General features: G+C 55.2%; 1 protein-coding gene across 1 annotated transcript in view; it reads right to left on the reverse strand.

The window, feature by feature from the left end:
* Window positions 1-15,605, reverse strand: part of PTP4A3 (protein tyrosine phosphatase 4A3) — a 47,231-nt gene extending 31,626 nt beyond the window's left edge. The window contains exon 1 of the mRNA XM_075024040.1: window positions 15,466-15,605. The gene's annotated coding sequence lies outside the window, so the exon portion shown is untranslated. The remainder of the gene's footprint in view (window positions 1-15,465) is intronic.
* Window positions 15,606-16,592: the final 987 nt, after the last annotated feature.

The raw sequence follows: 16,592 nt of genomic DNA on the forward strand, positions 1-16,592 counted from the left end.
CACCCCGGGCAAGATTGTGCCGAAAGGCTGTGCAAGAGGAAGAGGCGTACGAATCCTGCTCCCGTTGGCTCTCCCAGGTCATGTTCGCAAGGCACAACTCGAATTGGGCAAGGCTGAGCATCCCAGGAGAGGGTGCTTCACCTGTGGAGCTACGGGGACCTGGCAGCCCTTGAGGAGCACCTTTCACCCGTACAAGGCTCCACCTAAATGTGGCTGACCTTACTTTTGGAGGTGATTGTCAGTTTTTTAGGGAAACTGAGGAGAGGGCATAGCCCTTTTGCCCGCCTCCACTAGATGCTACCCACCTCCTCAAAGCATGGCCGGACATGCACTGGCACGTTTCTTTGCTGGCAGCCAAATTTCCACCACCCTGGCACGCACCAAAGGTGCTTTCCAGCGCGCTTAGTCACGCAGGTGCAGGAAACCTCGCAGCCCAAGGCAAGCTCTTCCTGCCATGGGATGGGCTTTGCCGCAGGATCCTTGCGCGAGAGCCTCCCAGCACCGGCCCCGCTCGAGACGAACGTTCGCTGCCACGCTGTCAAGGATTCCTATAGCTTCTGGCTTGGGCCGGTGCCAGCGCGGGTTTTCTGCTCACTTCCAGGCCGAGGGAAGCAAGCTGTTCCTCACGTGCTGGCGTTGAGATGTTGTGAATGAACTTGCCAGTCGTGATAGCAGCAGCCGGCTCCGGAGCTTGCTGGGCTCGGCTGCCACGATGGTGGCTCTTCTCTGGTTGAAATGCCGTGATGGGACCCCGGGCCGTGTACCAACCACTGCCCTGCCACAGTCTAAAATAAGCTGCTGGGCTGGGGGAATGGCAGGGCGACGGTGAGCATCTCCCATGCCAACGCAGCGGTCAGCAGCTGCTGGGATTTAGGACCACGCTGGGAGCAGCACAGGTCACACTCCTGAACTTCACCTTCGCCATGAAGCTGTTGCTCCTGCCCAGGCAATGATATGGTAGGATTCAGCTTGAGAGCAGAAACCTGAATTTAGGGACCCAGGAGGCTCATTATAGTCATCAAAGGATCACAGAATGGTTTGGGTTGGAAGGGACCTTTAAAGGTCATCTAGTCCAACCCCCTGCAATGAGCATGGACATCTTCAACTAGGTCAACAGAGACCATTTCAGCTTGCTCTAAAGGAGTCACCTGGTGCCTGGCTTCTTGGTCGGCTCCTCCTGTCCTTCTCTGCTGCAGCTCCACTGTCGGTGAATCCCCACGCTCCCGTGGCCACTGAGGGAGACTGAGACCCCTACACACGTCAACCTCATCAGCAAAATCCCAAAACAGAGCCGTGGCCAAGACCCTAGGTGCATCTCTGAAGAGCCCAGCCAGATCTTCTCCCAGGGAGATCTCGGCCCTTGTGATGGACAAGCTCCTTCTAAATATCACCAGGAGGTTTGCCTGCAACTCCAATTAATAACACTGTATTTTGTCAACAAAGTCGGGTCAGCAGCAATTCATAGATTTCACGATGGTTAACCTTTTGCCACCAAACAAGCCCAGGGGTATTTTGACTCCCTGCCCTTGAGAAGTTTATTTGTGTAGGACCTGTCCACTTACCAAGCTTCTGGCAATGAAAAGACATGCAAGGAGCATAACCGCTTTCTAATAGGTGGGGAAAGACTTTATGGTTGTGGCTGGGGCTCCCCAGCACTGAGCTAGGAAAGCAGAGTACCTGCCAAAGCCACCTGAGAGAGTCCAAGAGGCTTGTAATTAGCCTGGGAGAGAAACGAGGGCGAGTGCAACAGCCCAGTCATCACCCCCAGAGGCAACGAGACCTTCTGCGGAGAACCTGTAGGTGTTCTTGCTGGAGGCAAAACGTGCGGACCGGGGTTGTGGAGCTCCGAAAGAAGACCCAACAGAGACAGCACATCAGAGAAAGCCATCCCCACTTTCAGACTTTTCCATGTCCCATCACCCAGGAGGAAATGACCCAATGCCAAACCGGTTCAAGCTTCCCCAGTGCCCTCCACTGCCCAGGACACATCTCACCATCTGATGCTCCCAGCATGTTGAAACAACAGCAGACGCAAAGAGTGGGATCAAGAAAACGGACTACCTTAGCCTTTGCCTGGCAAGGATTTCACACCTTTCAGAAGCAGAAGGACCAAGGAGAAAGATTTTCTCCACCTTCCTCCCGAGACGTGTGGGATGCATCCTTCACCCCAGGACCACGCGCTGCCGCAGAAACTCACAGATGTTTCCCCTCCGGGTGGCCCAGAAACCTTCACCGTGATTTGAAAGGGTTGGCCAAAAGCGATTCGACCAAGACTCCCGCGCTGCCTGGGCTCTCCTGGCGAATGATTTACAGATGCTGCAACTGGCTGGCGTGCTCTTCACCCAGACAGAACGAGCATCTGGCAGGCCCATTAATTAAGAGGCATGACTGCTTTTCGTGGAGGGTGTGTCCTGGAGAGCCTGGAGATTTATGGTCCAGATATAAAGTGACTGAGCTCTGTACCAGGAGTACCGCGAGGGAAAAGCAAAGAGTTTCTTCGTAAAAGAGCCTACTTATCACGATTGCAATTATTTGCACATGAACGGGAGGCCAGGAGGGCAAAGGCACCCCAGGGTGACACGGGGCTGGCTCCAGCGGGCGCTGCCAGCTAGAGGAGGGTGTCTGGTGCGGCGGAGGAATGGCTGTCCCGGTCAGGGACAGAGAAAGCTGTGCCTTTTAACAGCAGTTGGGATATTTTCTCCAGTACATTCCTCTCCCTCCAGTAATCTTGTGGGAGCCTGGAAAGATGGGTTGTGAAACCCAAGTCCTCCCTGCCGGCAGCTCTGTGGGGGTGCCAGCAGCCAGAGCAGCCTTGCACAGGGGCAGGACCAGCGTCCATCACATTGCAAACGCCACGACACCGATAATTAAACTGGGTGGCGAGGAGAAAGCCTTTCCCACCATACAACTCCTCCCTGGCCTGGCTTGTCCCTGCAGCAGGGTGGACTCAGGCAGAGCTTCTCAGACTGGGGCAAAGGATTCAGCACGCTCAGCATGATGCAATATTTACCCCTCCTTGAGATTTGGGTGAGGGCTTGCATTTGCATCACTTGGGGCTGTGTTTGCTCAGGGATAGAAAGTTAAATCCTCTGGGTTTCTGAGTAAATCCCAGTTCAGAGCAGTAGCTGGAAGAAAAGCCCGGTGGGATGCGCTGGCTCCCGGGTGGCTCCTCCAAGCCAAGCAGGACCTTGCGCGGTGCCTGACATCTCCATCCATCCCACCGATGGGCAGGACATCAGGTTGCATCTGGCAGCGGTTCGCGAGGACGCCGATCGCGGCCGCGCGCCGGGCTGAGCCGTGCACGCCTGCCGGCGGCGCGCGGCCGCGTGATGTGCCTTCGCCCGCTTCTGGTTTCAATTAAAGCTGCTGATAATTTTAGCAAGAAAACCCTGCACCAAGCGCATCCCACGGCAGGCTTGCTAACGCTGGCCAGATGTGCTGCTCCTGGCAGGTGCCATGGTGGCCACAAAGCAGGTGGCTTTGCAGGGGGAAACTAAGAAAAGAAAAAGTTATGGGTCATTGCCATCAAACCGAGTCTTCCAGGCTCAGGAAAACTGAACCGAACCGGTCCTGGATGCTTTGCGGACTGGGCTTGGGTGAGGCCCCGGGGCTGTAATGGTTTTATTTAGGGTGTGCAATAACCTTTGGCTCCTATTGTATTTGTGTTTGCCAGAAAGACAGTTGGTCTGGCTGGATTAAAGCCGGCGGTAATTACATGCCAATGCCTCCTCTGTAGCGAGGAGAGGCAAAACGGAAAAAGAAAACCGCATGCATGTCCCCCTGCTCGCCACTTCATTTGGAGATGGCCCCTTGCCCTCCTGCAAGCAAAAATCCGGCTCGTGCCCAGCATTAGCGCTTTGGAAAGTTATTGACAACGCAGTGTGAAAAGGAGAGATGTGGCAATCACTCCTGGTGTCAAAATGCGTTTCGTAAGCAACCAGCCATATCCTCCAAAGGACACCCTCCGCCTTGCCCGGCCATCAACCCGGTAAGCAGCCTTCTCCGCTTCCCCAAACGAACGCGCGAAATTCAAAACAGATGCTCCAAAACGCCTGGTCGAAGACGTTCCCTTTCATCTGGTAATTGCCGCTTCCGAGGAAGAAGATCCTAAGTGGTCCTCAAACCCTCTTGAATGATCCAGACACCTATTTTTGTCCTTTTTGGCCTTCAGAGCATCTTTGGCTTTGGGATCTGAGCCACCGTGCCGCTCCTCATCCCCTCTCCCCAGCAGTTAATGGTTGTCCTCAGTCTCCTTGCCAGCATTTGCACCCCTGGGGCTGGTTTACAGCCACCCACTTGCCACCAGCCGCGTGCAATCCCACTGCAAGGGGGCCACGACACCACTGAGATGGGCACCGCTGCTGCCCCAGCACTAGCCAGGCGTGGGGCAGGAAAGCCAGGCTGGGGGGTGCAAAAATGAGGTGCAAAAGGCAAAACTAAGATGTTATTTGCAGTAATGGCAGTGGTAACACCTCCATCTAAAACTGCAGGAGGAGGAAATCCCGCCCCCGCCAGCTGCTACGGCTATGGCCCCCCCTTTTGACTTACGCAAGCCTGAATTTAATTGAGGTACATTTGCACCGAGGATTTCCTCTTGTCCTCTTCAGTCACTGCCTTTCTAGCTTTGACAAATAAACAGCCAGTCCTCAAACCTCGGGCTCTTTATTGCTTGCGGTTCCTTCCCCCTCGTTTCTAAGAAATGAATAACAGGAGCAAAAAGGTTGCAAAACACACACTGACCACCCCTGGCTTTAAATACAGCAAGAAATCAAATAAACGGGGAGAGAGGAACAAGGGAGATCGTCTGCAGGGAGAAAATGCCCAGCTGCACCCACCATAAGTGCTGGTAGCCGTGGATGCTGATTTAGGTGGCGAGAAAACACCATGCAGAAAGCAAAACCAGCGATACCACCGATGAGCACAGGATGCAACGCACTCCCGCGCCGGAGCTGCGGCTGTGAAGGAGCCCACGGGCTGCTCAGAAAAGATTCAGGGTGGAAAGTTAATGCCCGACGTGATTTACTAAACGACCACGGCCTGGAGAACAGAAGCTCAGGGTCAAAAATCACTTAAAATGGAAAGATGCGATGGGATCTGCTGGTTTCCTCCCAGGAATCTGACGCCAATCCTCAGCGCTGGATTAGCATCGTTCTCCCTGACAGCAGAGACGAGCATTAGGGAGAATTGTGTTATACCAGCCGAGCAGCTTTGCTGGAAACTGTGGGAGATGAGAATAATCCTGCTAATAAACCGCAGAGCCCAGCTCCTCCTCAATGATGCCAATTTACACGTCGTTTAATGAGGGCGCGGCACGATGGAAGGACACTGCAGGGGAATATAAAATCCTGCCTCAAATGGACACACAGTGATGCAGTTTAGATTAGGCAGGATGAAAAAAAAACCCCAAAACCAGAAATAGATTCTTAACTAAAGGAAAACTTGGACAAAGTAAGGAGCTGGTGAATGATGGCACCTGGAGCATCTTTCTTTCCATCAAAGGTACCAGCTGAGCTCTGCCTGCCAAGGAGAAGGCAGGGGTCCAAATTGGGACGGGCAAACCAGCGTCTCAGCATCACCAGGAATAAGCACAGAGCTTCCAAAGAAAGCGCAAAAAGGCAACAACGTGCAAGGAAAACCCACGGCAAAGATGCGGCAGGGAAAAGTGCAGGTCGGGGAAACGAGATGCCAAGGTGAGAAGTTACCACCCCTGCGGGGAAAGCAAACACCTCGCAGCTCTTCCTAGATCTGAGCAGGCTCCCAGCCATCACCCCGAGCGCAGAGTTTTGCAAGGTCTCGTGCACAAAGCCTCAAGCCCCCTTGGTAGGGCTTTAATCCAAATTTATTGCATCCTGGATGGTCCAACACACCCAAAGGGGGGACCGGCGGTAAGGAGCCGCGTGCGTGTTTTGCTCTGATGAACTGAAGTGTTGTAAATCCACTTCAGCCTTTGAGCAAAGCGCCTGGCACAGCCGTGCACAGGAAACTTCTGCTTCAGAAGACCAGGGCTGAGATTAGCCCGAGATTAGCACGACCGGGAGCACGAGCGGTCGTGCCGCTACCTAAGGTTGCCAACTGAAAGGAGAGGGAAGGGTATGACTGAGGGCTGCATTAGGCAAAAAAAAATAAATCTCATCCTCCACCAAAATGGCTTTTGCATTGCAAAAGAGGAGCATGCTAATGATATCAGATGAGGGCTTTGAATCAGGGAGCCTTCGTCAGCAGGGAGGATGGTCGGGGTGTCCTTCTGCAGGTTGGGACCATCCGCGGTGAGGATGTCGAGAGGTATTTCGTACATCAGTGGGAGGACGAGCTGCACACGCGAGTCGCTGGGGCTGTCTCCACCGCAGAGATGGGGAAACCTCGCTGCCCTTATTCCTCCTCCATCCCTTCTCAACCAGGAGCACTGGACTTATTTAGGTTGGCAGACCCACGGCGCTTGGGACAGCTCACCAGAGGATAAATACCAGAGCATGGAAATGAGCCATTGGAGCTAAAAGCCAGTGTGGGTACAAGAACAAGGCCAAATGGGTACGAGTCATCCACAAATAAATTTAAGCTGGAAACGAGAGCGGTTTGTATCCGTGCGAGCAGCAAGGCTCCGGCAGCGGCTTTCCCGGAGGACTTGCCAGGGTCAAACGGCTCATTAGTTTTAAGAAGGAAGCCGGCAGGGGGTTTGCATCGCGGCCGCCTGTAACGGCGGGGGGGGGGACACCGGCCTCCAGACCAGCCAAAAATCAGTGGTGGCCCTGGGGCTGGCTTTGATGGGATGTGGGTCTTCCATCTCTGCCCGCATCCTGCCCGGCAGCTGTACCTGCGCTGGTAGGGTACGGAGGGATGCAAACCGCATCCATTTGCTCTTGGAGAGAGGGAAGCTGCACGGGGAGAAAAATAAAAAAGGCACGGCTCTGTTTTTCCAGCTGACAGGAGTTTAAATGCCGGCTGGGATTTGGGCTCAGGGCCCTCCGTGAAACTCGGCTTGGCTTAAGACAGTGGTTCTACTCCCTAAGCACCCTACGAGTATTTCAGTAATAGCAGGGGGAATCGGACCTACTTGTCAAGCATGTTGCTATTTGTGCAAATGCTGTGTACCGGAGGGAAGCTTGAAGAACAAGTCCCCTTTTTATAGCGCGTTGTATGCTGGCAGCGAGCCTGCAAATTAGAAGGAATTCAGAGAAGAGCAACAACAACAACAAAAAAGCCTAAGGGGCTGGAGGGATTAGTTTTGGAGGAAAAAAAAAAAAAAAGGAGAGAACTAAGTGTGTGGTCCAGTGGATGCGACTTTGGGCTGAGACTGCACCCACTGCTGTCCCATCCACGGCAAACCTCCCTGTGCAATTTGCACGTTTCCCTACCTGTCCTTAAGAAGCCGGATGGGTTTCCTCCCACCTCAGGAGACGGCTCCGCCATGTGCACGCAGGAAAAAAAAAAATTATAAAAAATCACATACGTGATAGAAAGTTCATTAAGAAGCTGCCAGAGCAAACGACAGCCCGCAAACAAAATCGCTTTGAGCAGGGAGCGGCTGAGCCACGGCAATGAAGGGTGCATGGGGAGGAAATCCCCGCTGCAACGGGGTTTTTAGGGTGGTTTTACCCCCAAACCGGCTCAGTTCATCCCCAACCCCTTCGAACGTGGACGCGGAAGCGCAAGATCCCTGCCTGGATGCGGCCCTGCTATCGGCATCCCTGTTGTTCAGGATACGGAGAGGGGCAGGAGGTGACCTGGATCATCGGTTTAATGGCCAGCCTTCAGCCCGGCTGGGCTCGCACCGGTCGCAGGGCCCCAGAGAGGGGACTTTGGCAGGAGCCCAGCGCTGTCCCTGCAGGGAAAAGCTTGGCTGTCCCCACCTTGGGGTACCCAGCCTCGTGGGGACATCCCCGTGACCGGCAGGTTGGACCCCCGGGGATGCATCACCCCGGGGAGCACCAGGACAGGGACACCCAGAGTGTGGAAGTAGGGATGAGATGAATTTTTCCTGTTTGTTGACCAAAAGCCCTGGTTTTCTGCCTGCTACACAAGCAAGCGCGGAGCTGTAATTTGCCACTGATGGGGCGAAGGAGAGGAGGGGACGCAGAAACTGGGACAAGCCTTCTCTTCAATGTCCCCTAATGCCACCTTAAAAAATAATGAACTGGGGGCAGCGGAGGTTACTGGTTTGGTATGAGAATTTTCATGAGCATGAGAAAAAAAAAAAAAAAAGAAGAAGAAAAAAAAAAAGACCACATTGCTCCAAAGTATTTTGTTGTTTTTTGTTTTTTTTTTTTTAAAAAAAAAAGCAAGCTTCAGGGGCTCTGGGAGAGCAAGGCTCGCTGCAAAGTTTGTTTTCTGTTGTGCCCACGTTACCAAGCAAAGCCGGCCGAGGAATGCGCGGCGAGGGGCACCCGGTCGGGCTGCACCCCTGGGTAAGCGCCGGCGGCCAGGTACGACGGGACGGGACGGTGACGGTTGCCAAGCCTGGGCATTGCCTACAGCCCAGGACCCCGCTCAGCAACCCGTCTTCCCAGTTTAACGCAAGCTTTGCTTTGAGCGGTGCTCCGCTTCTGACCATCGCGTTGCAAACGCAGCTAGTAAATAAGCATAGTATATACGTTAAAAAAGTGTTTTCTAGAAGTTGGGACAACCAAGGCAATTCCCCCAGCGTGCCAGGGTGCGGTGCGGTAGCCGGCAGCTCCCAAACCCTTCCCCGGAAAAGTTCAAACCCTCAAATACTTGGAATTGCTCTTTGAGGGAATTTATTTTAAAGCTGCTTTAACGGCAGCTGGGAATTACCAGGGAGGCCCTTTGCTCTGCAATTTCCCAGCTGCTGACCCCGTTCGCATGAAGGGGGCCCCGGGCGGTCGCCCAACTCGGGAACATGTGCCGAGCCGCCACCACCCAGGGTTGCACCCGAATTTCCCCTCACCCCGGGGTTGCAGGAGCAGCACGGAGAGGGTTGTTGTGTTGGGCAGAAGCAAGAAAAATTAACTCCCACACCCAGCACCGAGGGCGTGAGCTCGGATGCGGTGGGGTTATTTAAGACCCTGTTCCCATGAGGGCTGAAAATTGCACCCAACCGCATCGCTTCTGTCCTGGTGCAAGAGCAGAGCAGAGAAGCTGCGATCCTCCCCAAAAAACCGAGCCAACGTCCCAACGTGCTGGTGGCACGTTTCGCTCTTAAGAAGAAAAAGAAAAAAGGGGGGGGGTTATTGAGCAAAATCACTGATGGAAGACTGCAGCTGAGCGCCGGCAGGACTGCGAGCAACAGGTCCTGCTTGAAGACTGGAAGATGCCACCACTGGAGCTGCGGTTGTTCCTCTGGCAAAACCTCCGTGCCCCCCCTGCCCACCCTGTTGCCCTGAGAAAGTTATGGAGCCCTTCTCCACCCCACACCCACATGGGGACACCTTGGTCACCCTGGCTGGGATTTCTGACCGAGATGAGGTGGGAGCCCTGGAAGATGCGGGCAGGTGGGATGGATCCGGTGGCAGGTCGAGGCAGCCCCGTGCCCGACTGCTGCTGGATGCGAACCCACCCGTGCCCACGCGGCAGCCACCGAGTCACCCGGGGAGCAAAGGAGGCCCCCCAAAACCACAGGCAGGGGTTGGGTTGATAGGCATCAGCCCCCCGCGTTGCCCGTGGCCCCACGCCAGCTTTCTCCTCCCTGCTGTCATGCTCGACAGACACTTGTGGAAAAACACAGCAAGAAAGGAGAGGGTTTGAGTGGCAGGTTGGAGAAGGAGGCGGGGAAGAAAACAACTTGGCAAGGAGGGAAGGGCTGAAGGACACAGGCATTTCCATTTCGGTGCAAAACTCCCAAGGGTGCCGCTCGGAGCGTTTATTGACCAACTCGCCCGCTCTTGACAAGCTGGCCTTGCAAACCGTGGCAGGGAGGGACGCTATTTCTGGTCAAGGCGCGTACGACGGCAATGCTTTATTAACTCTATAATCAACCGGTGACATGCACGGGACTCAAAACACACAGTCAACAACCTTCCTGGAGAGGGGTCTGCAGGCACCGCACCTGCGTTGTCACCCCAACCTTACCACAAAAAAGCCATCAAGTGGTCTTGCGCAATGCTTCAGGGGATGAAAAAAAAAAAGGGGGGAAAAAACCGGGGGAAAAATAAACGGGGGGAAAAAAAGGGGGGGGGGGAAAAGGGGGGGGAAAAGGGGGGGGAAAAGGGGGGGGAAAAGGGGGGGGAAAAGGGGGGGGAAAAGGGGGGGGAAAGGGGGGGAAAAGGGAGGGGAAAAAAGGGGGGGAAAAAGGGGGGGAAAAAGGGGGGGAAAAAGGGGGGGAAAAGGGGGGGAAAAGGGGGGGAAAAAGGGGGGGAAAAAGGGGGGGAAAAAGGGGGGGGAAAAAGGGGGGGGAAAAAAGGGGGGGAAAAAAGGGGGGGAAAAAAGGGGGGGGAAAAAGGGGGGGGAAAAAGGGGGGGGAAAAAGGGGGGGGAAAAAGGGGGGGAAAAAAGGGGGGGAAAAAAGGGGGGGAAAAAAGGGGGGGAAAAAAGGGGGAAAAAAAGGGGGAAAAAAAGGGGGGGAAAAAAAGGAGGGGAAAAAAAGGAGGGGAAAAAAAGGAGGGGAAAAAAAGGAGGGGAAAAAAAGGGGGGGAAAAAAAGGGGGGGGGAAAAAAGTCAAAGTCCAGCCAGGCAGGTACAATCTGCTTAAAAAAAAATCAAGGGGTGCGCCCTTGACTCCGGCAATGCAGCAGATATAGAGGATTGAGTTGCTTCTCTCAGTATCAGAAGGGAAAATAACCATTGTCATAATAAAATTAAAAAATTAGATGCAGCCAGGCCAGGTTCATTAAGGGTGAAAGGCAACGGTTTGACTCCAAACCCAGCTGTTCTCCCCAGCCTGAAATCTTGCATCGATACGATCTTCCCCAGCACAAGTCTATGCGGGAACTTGTCATCCCCCCCCCCCCTTCCTTGCAACACGATAACACGCCACATCGCCCCCAGGTCTCAAGTTAAACATCTTATTAACTGCAGTGACGTAAAAGAGGAAATCTCCGAGAACTATCGCAGAGATGAGAGGGAACACATTTACCATCGATCAGCTACGATAGCGCTGCAGAGATCTGCACGTAAAAAAAGCATTCGGCCCCTCCTTTCCCCCTCTCCTCTAATCGCTCATTGTCATGGGAAACTAAACCTGACATCCAAACAGCCCAGATACGAGAGACTCGCCGTAAAAATATTAAGATTAAAAAAAAAAAAAACCAACCAAAAAAACTTGCCTTCCAGGAAACCATTTGGATACAGACCCTGCGCAGCTGCAGCCACCCTCCGTGTCGTATTCATCCCTCCTGCTTTGGCTTGGAAATCAGGCAGGGTGGGGAAGAAAAAAGGGAAAGGGGAGGGAAAAAAAAAAAAAAAAAGGGGGGGGGGAAAAAGAAGCGATATTGCAGCTGATGAGCTGCGAGAGGCTGTTGGCAAAGTGGTCCAGCAATCATCTGAAATTCAGACGGTCACGTGAGGAGCCTGTCTGCAGCTCCCGCGCAGCCCAGGCTCAGCACTTCGCCGAATTGCACACGCAGCAATTCGCCGCCTCGACATCTCCCAACCCGCTTCTCGCCCGTTTTCCAGCCGAAACCCCCCAGCCGAAACCCCCCCAGCAGTTTTGGGGTTTTTTTTTTGCGCTGCGAGGTGACCCAGGGCTTCGCGCCCAAGCCGCTCCGGCCGCAAAAGCGGATTTCTGCCGTGCACGAGCGCGCTGAAAAGCATCGCTGAGCTGCAAACCCACCCTCCTTTTTTAGGTTTTTCCACCTAAATCCCAGCCCTGCAGGCAGCGGGGTCTTCTCCCCCTGGGATGCGCGCAGCGGCCGGTACCCCACTGCCTCGCGTGGGGCTGATGGGGGGGTCCCATCAGCGTGGAGGAGCGCCCAGAAGAACATTCCGTACCTGCTCCCGGGGCCAGCCTGTCCCTGGGCAACCCTGGGCATGCCCAAAACCCAAAACCAGCCCCCAAACTCCCCGGGCAGTCGAGGTTGCATCAGAGAGCAGCCGGGTAAGCCCAGACACCTCCGGGGCGAGGTGGCAGCTGGCTTTTTCCTTTATTTATTTGATTTTTTTTTTTTTTTTTTGCTTTAATTTCCACCCGGGACGTTGCTTCGCACCCAAGGGATGCTTCAGGTTCCTTTTTCTCCCGTCCTGCATCGCCACGTGGTGCAGCAGCTCCCGGGGACCCGTCGGGACCAAGCGATCCACGAAGGTCCCTCTGCGAAAGCCGCGTGGCTGCGCAGAGCCAGCCTCACCGTCCCAACCCCCCTAAAAATCTTCAGGACAACGAAAATGAATTTTTTTTCTTTTTTTTTTTTTTCCCCTGCTCGCGTCCATTCTTCCCATAAATTAGCAAGAGGAATTAAGAGACTTAACGCTCTACGCTGCCTCGCCTTCACCGCCCGGACGGAGATGCGCCGCGTTGCACTGAAGTCAGGCAGATACAGTGGGACTAAAAAAAGAGCGTGTGTTGGGTTTGTTTTTTTTTTTTAAAGCCGGATTGCCTTTCACGGCGACTATATTTATAGGTAGAGCTGTTGAAATTTTAAGGGCTCCTTGCCACAGGAATCTGGTGGCGTCTCGTGTTCACGAAGTGGCGTAACATGGCAAAAATGAACATTTAACGGACTGATGGGTGCTGCTTCCCTCCCTTAATTTGGGATAAAATCAGAGGGGAAAAAGAAAAGATGTGAAATATGCGGGCGAGCTGTGTACACCCCTGCCACGTGCCGCAATCCATATTTTCCAGGTTCAGAGCGCAGCAAACACGGGACCGGCACTTTCCTTTTCTGTCAACGACCAAAAAAAAAAAAAACAACTTTCGTGGGTGTTTATTTTTGCTTTCAGTTTGGTTATCAGTGGCACACACAAAGCCTCCTCTGCACTTTGTTTTATGGTTGAAAAACCCCAGCGGGGTTCAGCTCCGGAGTGGTAAAACTCGCTCTCCCCGTCCGAAGCCGCCCGGGAACGCCATCCGCCAACACGCCGCGGCACACGATGCCCAGAAACCATGCAGTCTCAGCCCAAAAGTTTGCAATTTTCTTACACAACAGCACGCTATGCTGCTAAAACCCTATTTTATTTTAATTTATGCTATAAAAGCACGTTACGTCACGTCCAAAGACGCTACCACCCCGCTGAGCACGTCTGGATGCTAAACTTTTATTTCCCTATGGCAACGTGCGCTTATTTAAGACAAAACCCAAACCATAATTAAAGTTATTGATAGGAGCCAATGTTTACTGTTTGCTATTTTAATATCAAGTGCTGTTGGCTTTCAAGCCACTGATTTCCATCGCTTGCAGGGGATGATTAAGCTGGAAACATGCCTAAATGCCGGGGTTTTTTTTGACGTTTCTACAGGCACTTCTGCTGTCAAATCAAAGAAATGCACTTAAGAGGCCGATCCCAGCGGCTGCTTCTCATCGGGGACTGCCTTGACTGGAAGCCGGCGAGTGATTTTTGAGCTACCAAGACACACATAAAAATAAAACTAAAATAGCTGTAATGAAAGCTTTTTGCTTCTGCAAGCAGCCCTCCCGTAAGCAGAGCCAACGGGGTGAAGGCTCATGGGGCTCCGGTAACGCGACTATTTTCAGCCTCGTGAAAGTTATCAGAAGTATCGCTTTCCCAAAGGAATGAATTTCAGGTTGGAGTACTTACCAAAGGTTAAAAGTCTCTTCATTCACTTTGCCCACTTGTCAAATTTGGCGGCCGCTACTAGCGTCCGACATCCCTAAAAGGTGGCTGTGTTGGGGACTGTGCTGCAACAGTCCCTGCTAGCCAGCACCTGGATGGTTAACTCTGAAGCCTAGTGACGACACACTACTAAGTTCCTGGATGTATACAAATACTGGTGCAGAATATTGGTGGGTGTACAAAGCCCCCAGCTTTAAATCCACCTGCAGCATTTTCAACATATGCTATTAGCATCGATATGACCAAAAAATTAGCAATCACTGTAACAGCGGCATTTAAATCCAGCTCACAACAGGGGAGGGAAGTTCAGGATATTTGGTATACAAACAAGTCACCAGCTCCACTTATCCACACTACTCTCTTGCCGCTGCCATCAATAAATACACGACTTCACTAAGGCTCTGTTTTCTTGCCGATTCTCCTTTAGCGAGAAGGATCCATGCAAAACCAACCCAGCGGTTCCAGACGCTCAGTCACCCCATTTACGTTTCAACTCCTTCGAGCAGAAAGACGAAGCCGTAACCGAATTAACTGCAAATTGGCAGCAGTGCAAACTTGCCAGATTCCAGCTAATTGCTTGGATTAGTAACTCCGGTCGCCCGCAAAATCCACCTTACCTACGGCAGAGAAAGGCGTCGCGTGGGGTATTCCTCCTGCTACCCGACCCACCTGCTTGTGCGACGGGGCCCACCAGCCTCCCAAATCCCCCCCCAAGCCACGGCCAGGCCAGCGAAAGGCTCGAAAGGCTCGTTAGCTCGTTAGCCTAATGGAAACACGCTCGAATACGGCCCGGGAGAGGCCGTGGCTGCCGCAACCGCCGCGGCAGCGCGTATTCGACACCCGTTTCCTTGCTGAGAGGTGGGAAACGTCCACTGGGATGGCGAGACCGGACAGCACGGAGGATCCACTTCCCCCCGTGGGCCCCTCGGAATACCGAACCCTCGCCTCTCGGCCTCCGGAGGGTGGCTGAGGCCCCCTCGGGAAGCCCTGAAAACCTTCGTGACCATCAATTCGCGCCCCGCATCCCACCCAGGGCGAGGCGTGCGCCCCGGCGGGTCACCGGTGGGAGCTGCCCCCCGGTCACGGTGTGCAGCTCCGTGCACGATCCCCCCACCCGATGTGTATGTGCGTGGGTGTGGGGGGGTGTGTGCGTGGGCTGACCGCAGCGTGCGACGCCGCACACGGCCTCCCCACGGGGGTTACTGCATGCTGCAACATCCTGCGTGACCCCCCCCACGCTGCTACCAGGGTGGCTGGGGGGGGGGGCAATGCCGTTACCGGTATTACAGCACCCTGCGAGGCTCTGCGTGGATATACCCCCCCACACACACCTTACTGCTACCGGCATTATTGCACCACGCTCACGGGTGGTGTGTGTTTCCCCCCACGCGTGTCCCCCCCCTCCTCGCAGCTCATCGCACCGTGTACCCCCACGCACGGACCCCTCCCCCCCCACCCCCCCACGCTCTTCCGGGAACGTCGCACCGCGCGGCGCCCACCCCCGCCGCGATCGCGATTCTTCCCCCCCCCCCACCCACCGCGATCGCCCCGCGTGTGGCCTCCCCCCGCACGCCGCCATCGCCCTCCCCCTCACCGGGGGCTGTCGGGGATCGGCGGGGTGTGTGTGTGTGTGGATCGCGATCGCCTCACGCCCGCCTTCCCCCACGCGAGACGGCAGCACACGCTCGGTTCCCCCCCCCCCCCCGGCCGCATTGTTACGCGGGCAGCCACACGTGCCGCCGCCTCCCTGCCCCCCCCCCCCCCGCCGTCCCCGTCCCACGCAACCGACCTGCTCGCCGGCTCCGGCCGTGCCGCCCCGCTCCGTCCCGCTGCCGCTCGGCTCCGCTCCACGCCGCCCGCCCGGCCCCGTTGGCCGCCCCGCGTCCGCACATGCAGCCGCCGCCGCCGGCCCCGCGTTCCCCCCCCCCGCCCGCCCCGGTCCACGGCCCCGCCCCCGCCAGGCCCCGCCCCCGCGCTCCGGCGACGTCACGTGGCGCCCCGAGGGGAAGCCAATGGGGAGGAAGCTGCCCAGCGGGGAAGGGAGGGGAGGGAGGGGAAGGGATGGCGAAAGGGGGCGGGGGCTAGGGGAAGGGGCGTGGTTAAAGGGGGGAGAGGGGAGGGGTTTGTGGGGAGGGGTGGGCGGGGCCAGGTGAGAGGGGTGGGGCGCGGGGCGTGAGGTGAGCGCGCAGGGGATGGGGAGAGGGTGACAGGAGGAGGAGGAGGCGGGAAAAAAAAGAAGAAGAGGAGGAAAAAGATGAAGAAGACAAGGAGGAGGAAGATGAGGAAGACAAAGAGGAACGCCGGGAGGCAGGGGCAGGCAGCACAGCAGTGTCCCCCCGTCCTCGCAGGCCGCACAGGCCAGGTGGAGGCCCCCATCAGGGCCAGACTGGGCGCGGGGAGGAGGCCGCCGGTTCCTGAGGCGCCTCAAAGATTGTATTTAACATCTCGCCGTTCGTGGCGGCGGGCACGTGTGAGGCACGGCGGTGTCGTCGTCCCCGGGACTGGTGCGATTCAAGGAGCTGCCGTCGCTCGGGCTTTGCGGCCAAGGGCCTCGCCTGAGGTTGTCGACCTTCCCGGCTATAAATCCCTGCCTAGATCTGTGGTGTAAAGAACAGCCATCAATTCAAAGGAATAGGAAGAGGGCACCTGACGTCAGCGCGCGTTGTCTTGTTTCATTTATTTCTGATTTATTGAGGGCTCTAAGCGGAAGTCACCGCAGAGTCGGTCAGGGGCTTTTGCAGACGTTAAAGGAGTAGTAGGATAGGGCTTGTTGTGGTGACAAACAGGCATGGAGGGATGAGGTGATTCCTCGGGAGTCATACACAAATACGTGGAGATGAAGGGACAGCAGCTGAATATCGGGAGATCCTCAGATGTGTTTTCATTTCAGGGATGTTTTTTCCTCTTCCCAGAAAG

The sequence above is a fragment of the Buteo buteo genome, chromosome 3 (assembly GCF_964188355.1).
Source record: "Buteo buteo chromosome 3, bButBut1.hap1.1, whole genome shotgun sequence".
Lineage (NCBI taxonomy): Eukaryota > Metazoa > Chordata > Aves > Accipitriformes > Accipitridae > Buteo > Buteo buteo.